The following is an 8,457-nucleotide window of genomic DNA, read 5'->3' on the forward strand; positions in this document are numbered from 1 at the left end:
GGGAGGTGCAGTGATTACATGTCTATAGGGGGAGGCGCAGTGATTACATGTATTACATTTCTATAGGGGGAGGTGCAGTGATTACATGTATTACATTTCTATAGGGGGAGGCGCAGTGATTACATGTATTACATTTCTATAGGGGGAGGTGCAGTGATTACATGTCTATAGGGGGAGGCGCAGTGATTACATGTATTACATTTCTATAGGGGGAGGTGCAGTGATTACATGTATTACATGTCTATAGGGGGAGGCGCAGTGTTACATGTATTACATTTCTATAGGGGGAGGTGCAGTGATTACATGTCTATAGGGGGAGGCGCAGTGATTACATGTATTACATTTCTATAGGGGGAGGTGCAGTGATTACATGTATTACATTTCTATAGGGGGAGGCGCAGTGATTACATGTATTAAATTTCTATAGGGGGAGGTGCAGTGATTACATGTATTACATTTCTATAGGGGGAGGCGCAGTGATTACATGCAACACCGGGAGGCGTCTATAGGGGGAGTTGCTGTTATTACATGTCATACCCGGATCCGCCTCTAGGTGTCAGTGTGACGATGGTTTCCCTGTGATTGGTGCGGCCTGCAGAAGGACTGGTCGCCTTGCAGCAGTAACACGGGGCCGCCGGCAGAGGTCACACCCGAGCTGTGATGTGCGTAGTAAGAGCCGCTCTAGCCACTGCAGGAGATATCTACGGTCTCCAGCGGGCGCTCTGTACCTCTGATACTTATCGCCAATCTCCGTGGTAACCGCAGCCGTCCTATCCCAGGTAAAGTCTCTATGGTGACCCGCAGCCTCTCTACACTAATGACAGCTCTATGGTGCAGAGACTGACAGGAGCGGAGACCGGGAGCCGCCACCGACATGTGAGGAGACCGCATATATATGTGTATGTACAGGAGACATGTGAGAGGACAGTGTATATATATATATATGTGTATGTACAGGAGACATGTGAGGGGACAGTGTATATATATATATATGTGTATGTACAGGAGACATGTGAGAGGACAGTGTATATATATATATATGTGTATGTACAGGAGACATGTGAGAGGACAGTGTATATATATATATATATATATGTGTATGTACAGGAGACATGTGAGAGGACAGTGTATATATATATATATATGTGTATGTACAGGAGACATGTGAGAGGACAGTGTATATATATATATATATGTGTATGTACAGGAGACATGTGAGAGGACAGTGTATATATATATATATGTGTGTATGTACAGGAGACATGTGAGAGGACAGTGTATATATATATATGTGTATGTACAGGAGACATGTGAGAGGACAGTGTATATATATATATATATGTGTATGTACAGGAGACATGTGAGAGGACAGTGTATATATATATATAGTGTATGTACAGGAGACATGTGAGAGGACAGTGTATATATATATATGTGTATGTACAGGAGACATGTGAGAGGACAGTGTATATATATATATATGTGTATGTACAGGAGACATGTGAGAGGACAGTGTATATATATATATATATATATATATATATATATATATATATATGTGTATGTACAGGAGACATGTGAGAGGACAGTGTATATATATATATGTGTATGTACAGGAGACATGTGAGAGGACAGTGTATATATATATATATGTGTATGTACAGGAGACATGTGAGAGGACAGTGTATATATATATATAATATATGTGTATGTACAGGAGACATGTGAGGGGACAGTGTGTATATATATATATATATGTGTATGTACAGGAGACATGTGAGAGGACAGTGTATATATATATATATGTGTATGTACAGGAGACATGTGAGAGGACAGTGTATATATATATATATATATATGTGTATGTACAGGAGACATGTGAGAGGACAGTGTATATATATATATGTGTATGTACAGGAGACATGTGAGAGGACAGTGTATATATATATATATGTGTATGTACAGGAGACATGTGAGAGGACAGTGTATATATATATATATATGTGTATGTACAGGAGACATGTGAGAGGACAGTGTATATATATATATATATGTGTATGTACAGGAGACATGTGAGAGGACAGTGTATATATATATATATATGTTATGTACAGGAGACATGTGAGAGGACAGTGTATATATATATATGTGTATGTACAGGAGACATGTGAGAGGACAGTGTATATATATATATATATGTGTATGTACAGGAGACATGTGAGAGGACAGTGTATATATATATATATATGTGTATGTACAGGAGACATGTGAGAGGACAGTGTATATATATATATATGTGTATGTACAGGAGACATGTGAGAGGACAGTGTATATATATATATATATATGTGTATGTACAGGAGACATGTGAGAGGACAGTGTATATATATATATGTGTATGTACAGGAGACATGTGAGAGGACAGTGTATTATATATATATGTGTATGTACAGGAGACATGTGAGAGGACAGTGTATATATATATATATATGTGTATGTACAGGAGACATGTGAGGGGACAGTGTATATATATAATATATATGTGTATGTACAGGAGACATGTGAGAGGACAGTGTATATATATATATATGTGTATGTACAGGAGACATGTGAGAGGACAGTGTATATATATATATATATGTGTATGTACAGGAGACAGGTGAGAGGACAGTGTATATATATTATATGTGTATGTACAGGAGACATGTGAGAGGACAGTGTATATATATATATATGTGTATGTACAGGAGACATGTGAGAGGACAGTGTATATATATATATATGTGTATGTACAGGAGACATGTGAGAGGACAGTGTATATATATATATATGTGTATGTACAGGAGACATGTGAGAGGACAGTGTATATATATATATATGTGTATGTACAGGAGACATGTGAGGGGACAGTGTATATATATATATATATGTGTATGTACAGGAGACATGTGAGGGGACAGTGTATATATATATGTGTGTATGTACAGAGACATGTGAGAGGACAGTGTATATATATATATATGTGTATGTACAGGAGACATGTGAGAGGACAGTGTATATATATATATATGTGTATGTACAGGAGACATGTGAGGGGACAGTGTATATATATATATGTGTATGTACAGGAGACATGTGAGGGGACAGTGTATATATATATATATGTGTATGTACAGGAGACATGTGAGAGGACAGTGTATATATATATATATGTGTATGTACAGGAGACATGTGAGGGGACAGTGTATATATATATATGTGTATGTACAGGAGACATGTGAGAGACAGTGTATATATATATATGTGTATGTACAGGAGACATGTGAGGGGACAGTGTATATATATATATGTGTATGTACAGGAGACATGTGAGGGGACAGTGTATATATATATATATGTGTATGTACAGGAGACATGTGAGAGGACAGTGTATATATATATATATGTGTATGTACAGGAGACATGTGAGGGACAGTGTATATATATATATGTGTATGTACAGGAGACATGTGAGAGGACAGTGTATATATATATATGTGTATGTACAGGAGACATGTGAGAGGACAGTGTATATATATATATATATATATGTGTATGTACAGGAGACATGTGAGGGGACAGTGTATATATATATATATGTGTATGTACAGGAGACATGTGAGGGGACAGTGTATATATATATATATGTGTATGTACAGGAGACATGTGAGGGGACAGTGTATATATATATATATGTGTATGTACAGGAGACATGTGAGAGGACAGTGTATATATATATATGTGTATGTACAGGAGACATGTGAGAGGACAGTGTATATATATATATATGTGTATGTACAGGAGACATGTGAGAGGACAGTGTATATATATATATATGTGTATGTACAGGAGACATGTGAGAGGACAGTGTATATATATATATATGTGTATGTACAGGAGACATGTGAGAGGACAGTGTATATATATATATATGTGTATGTACAGGAGACATGTGAGAGGACAGTGTATATATATATATATGTGTATGTACAGGAGACATGTGAGAGGACAGTGTATATATATATATATATGTGTATGTACAGGAGACATGTGAGAGGACAGTGTATATATATATATATATGTGTATGTACAGGAGACATGTGAGAGGACAGTGTGTATATATATATATGTGTATGTACAGGAGACATGTGAGAGGACAGTGTATATATATATATATATGTGTATGTACAGGAGACATGTGAGAGGACAGTGTATATATATATATATGTGTATGTACAGGAGACATGTGAGAGGACAGTGTATATATATATATATATATATATGTATGTACAGGAGACATGTGAGAGGACAGTGTATATATATATATATATGTATGTACAGGAGACATGTGAGAGGACAGTGTATATATATATATATATGTATGTACAGGAGACATGTGAGAGGACAGTGTATATATATATATATATGTGTATGTACAGGAGACATGTGAGAGGACAGTGTATATATATATATATATATGTGTATGTACAGGAGACATGTGAGAGGACAGTGTATATATATATATATGTGTATGTACAGGAGACATGTGAGAGGACAGTGTATATATATATATATGTGTATGTACAGGAGACATGTGAGAGGACAGTGTATATATATATATATATATATGTGTATGTACAGGAGACATGTGAGAGGACAGTGTATATATATATATATATGTGTATGTACAGGAGACATGTGAGAGGACAGTGTATATATATATATATGTGTATGTACAGGAGACATGTGAGAGGACAGTGTATATATATATATGTGTATGTACAGGAGACATGTGAGAGGACAGTGTATATATATATATATATGTGTATGTACAGGAGTCATGTGAGAGGACAGTGTATATATATATATATATGTATGTACAGGAGACATGTGAGAGGACAGTGTATATATATATATATATATGTGTATGTACAGGAGACATGTGAGAGGACAGTGTATATATATATATATATGTGTATGTACAGGAGACATGTGAGAGGACAGTGTATATATATATATATGTGTATGTACAGGAGACATGTGAGAGGACAGTGTATATATATATATATATGTGTATGTACAGGAGACATGTGAGAGGACAGTGTATATATATATATATGTGTATGTACAGGAGACATGTGAGAGGACAGTGTATATATATATATATATATGTGTATGTACAGGAGACATGTGAGAGGACAGTGTATATATATATATATGTGTATGTACAGGAGACATGTGAGAGGACAGTGTATATATATATATTATATATATGTATGTACAGGAGACATGTGAGAGGACAGTGTATATATATATATATGTGTATGTACAGGAGACATGTGAGAGGACAGTGTATATATATATATGTGTATGTACAGGAGACATGTGAGAGGACAGTGTATATATATATATATGTGTATGTACAGGAGACATGTGAGAGGACAGTGTATATATATATATATATGTGTATGTACAGGAGACATGTGAGAGGACAGTGTATATATATATATATGTGTATGTACAGGAGACATGTGAGAGGACAGTGTATATATATATATATGTGTATGTACAGGAGACATGTGAGAGGACAGTGTATATATATATATATATGTATGTACAGGAGACATGTGAGAGGACAGTGTATATATATATATATGTGTAATGTACAGGAGACATGTGAGAGGACAGTGTATATATATATATATGTGTATGTACAGGAGACATGTGAGAGGACAGTGTATATATATATATATATGTGTATGTACAGGAGACATGTGAGAGGACAGTGTATATATATATATATATGGTGTATGTACAGGAGACATGTGAGAGGACAGTGTATATATATATATATGTGTATGTACAGGAGACATGTGAGAGGACAGTGTATATATATATATATATGTGTATGTACAGGAGACATGTGAGGGGACAGTGTATATATATATATATGTGTATGTACAGGAGACATGTGAGAGGACAGTGTATATATATATATATGTGTATGTACAGGAGACATGTGAGAGGACAGTGTATATATATATATATATATGTGTATGTACAGGAGACATGTGAGGGGACAGTGTATATATATATATATGTGTATGTACAGGAGACATGTGAGGGGACAGTGTATATATATATATATGTGTATGTACAGGAGACATGTGAGAGGACAGTGTATATATATATATATGTGTATGTACAGGAGACATGTGAGGGGACAGTGTATATATATATATATGTGTATGTACAGGAGACATGTGAGGGGACAGTGTATATATATATATATGTGTATGTACAGGAGACATGTGAGAGGACAGTGTATATATATATATATGTGTATGTACAGGAGACATGTGAGAGGACAGTGTATATATATATATGTGTATGTACAGGAGACATGTGAGAGGACAGTGTATATATATTATATGTGTATGTACAGGAGACATGTGAGAGGACAGTGTATATATATATATATGTGTATGTACAGGAGACATGTGAGAGGGACAGTGTATATATATATATATGTGTATGTACAGGAGACATGTGAGAGGACAGTGTATATATATATATATGTGTATGTACAGGAGACATGTGAGAGGACAGTGTATATATATATATATGTGTATGTACAGGAGACATGTGAGAGGACAGTGTATATATATATATATATGTGTATGTACAGGAGACATGTGAGAGGACAGTGTATATATATATATATGTGTATGTACAGGAGACATGTGAGAGGACAGTGTATATATATATATATGGTATGTACAGGAGACATGTGAGAGGACAGTGTATATATATATATATATATGTGTATGTACAGGAGACATGTGAGGACAGTGTATATATATATATATGTGTATGTACAGGAGACATGTGAGGGGACAGTGTATATATATATATGTGTATGTACAGGAGACATGTGAGAGGACAGTGTATATATATATATGTGTATGTACAGGAGACCTGTGAGGGGACAGTGTATATATAATATATATGTGTATGTACAGGAGACATGTGAGAGGACAGTGTATATATATATATATATGTGTATGTACAGGAGACATGTGAGAGGACAGTGTATATATATATATATATGTGTATGTACAGGAGACATGTGAGAGGACAGTGTATATATATATATATGTGTATGTACAGGAGACATGTGAGAGGACAGTGTATATATATATATATGTGTATGTACAGGAGACATGTAGAGGCCAGTGTATATATATATATGTGTATGTACAGGAGACATGTGAGAGGACAGTGTATATATATATATATATGTGTATGTACAGGAGACATGTGAGAGGACAGTGTATATATATATATGTGTATGTACAGGAGACATGTGAGAGGACAGTGTATATATATATATATGTGTATGTACAGGAGACATGTGAGAGGACAGTGTATATATATATATATATATGTGTATGTACAGGAGACATGTGAGAGGACAGTGTATATATATATATATATGTGTATGTACAGGAGACATGTGAGAGGACAGTGTATATATATATATATGTGTATGTACAGGAGACATGTGAGAGACAGTGTATATATATATATATATATGTGTATGTACAGGAGACATGTGAGAGGACAGTGTATATATATATATATATATGTGTATGTACAGGAGACATGTGAGAGGACAGTGTATATATATATATATATGTGTATGTACAGGAGACATATGAGAGGACAGTGTATATATATATATGTGTATGTACAGGAGACATGTGAGAGGACAGTGTATATATATATATATATATGTGTATGTACAGGAGACATGTGAGAGGACAGTGTATATATATATATATATATGTGTATGTACAGGAGACATGTGAGAGGACAGTGTATATATATATATATATGTGTATGTACAGGAGACATGTGAGAGGACAGTGTATATATATATATATATTGTGTATGTACAGGAGACATGTGAGGACGTGTATATATATATATATATGTGTATGTACAGGAGACATGTGAGAGGACAGTGTATATATATATATATATGTGTATGTACAGGAGACATGTGAGAGACAGTGTATATATATATATATATGTGTATGTACAGGAGACATGTGAGAGGACAGTGTATAATATATATATATGTGTGTGTACAGGAGACATGTGAGAGGACAGTGTATATATATATATATATGTGTATGTACAGGAGACATGTGAGAGGACAGTGTATATATATATATATGTGTGTATGTACAGGAGACATAATAGAGAGGTCAGTATGTATATATATATATATATGTGTATGTACAGGAGACATGTGAGAGGACAGTGTATATATATTATATATGTGTATGTACAGGAGACATGTGAGAGGACAGTGTTAGTATATATATATGTGTATGTACAGGAGACATGTGG

Source organism: Engystomops pustulosus, chromosome 7 (assembly GCF_040894005.1).
Source record: "Engystomops pustulosus chromosome 7, aEngPut4.maternal, whole genome shotgun sequence".
Lineage (NCBI taxonomy): Eukaryota > Metazoa > Chordata > Amphibia > Anura > Leptodactylidae > Engystomops > Engystomops pustulosus.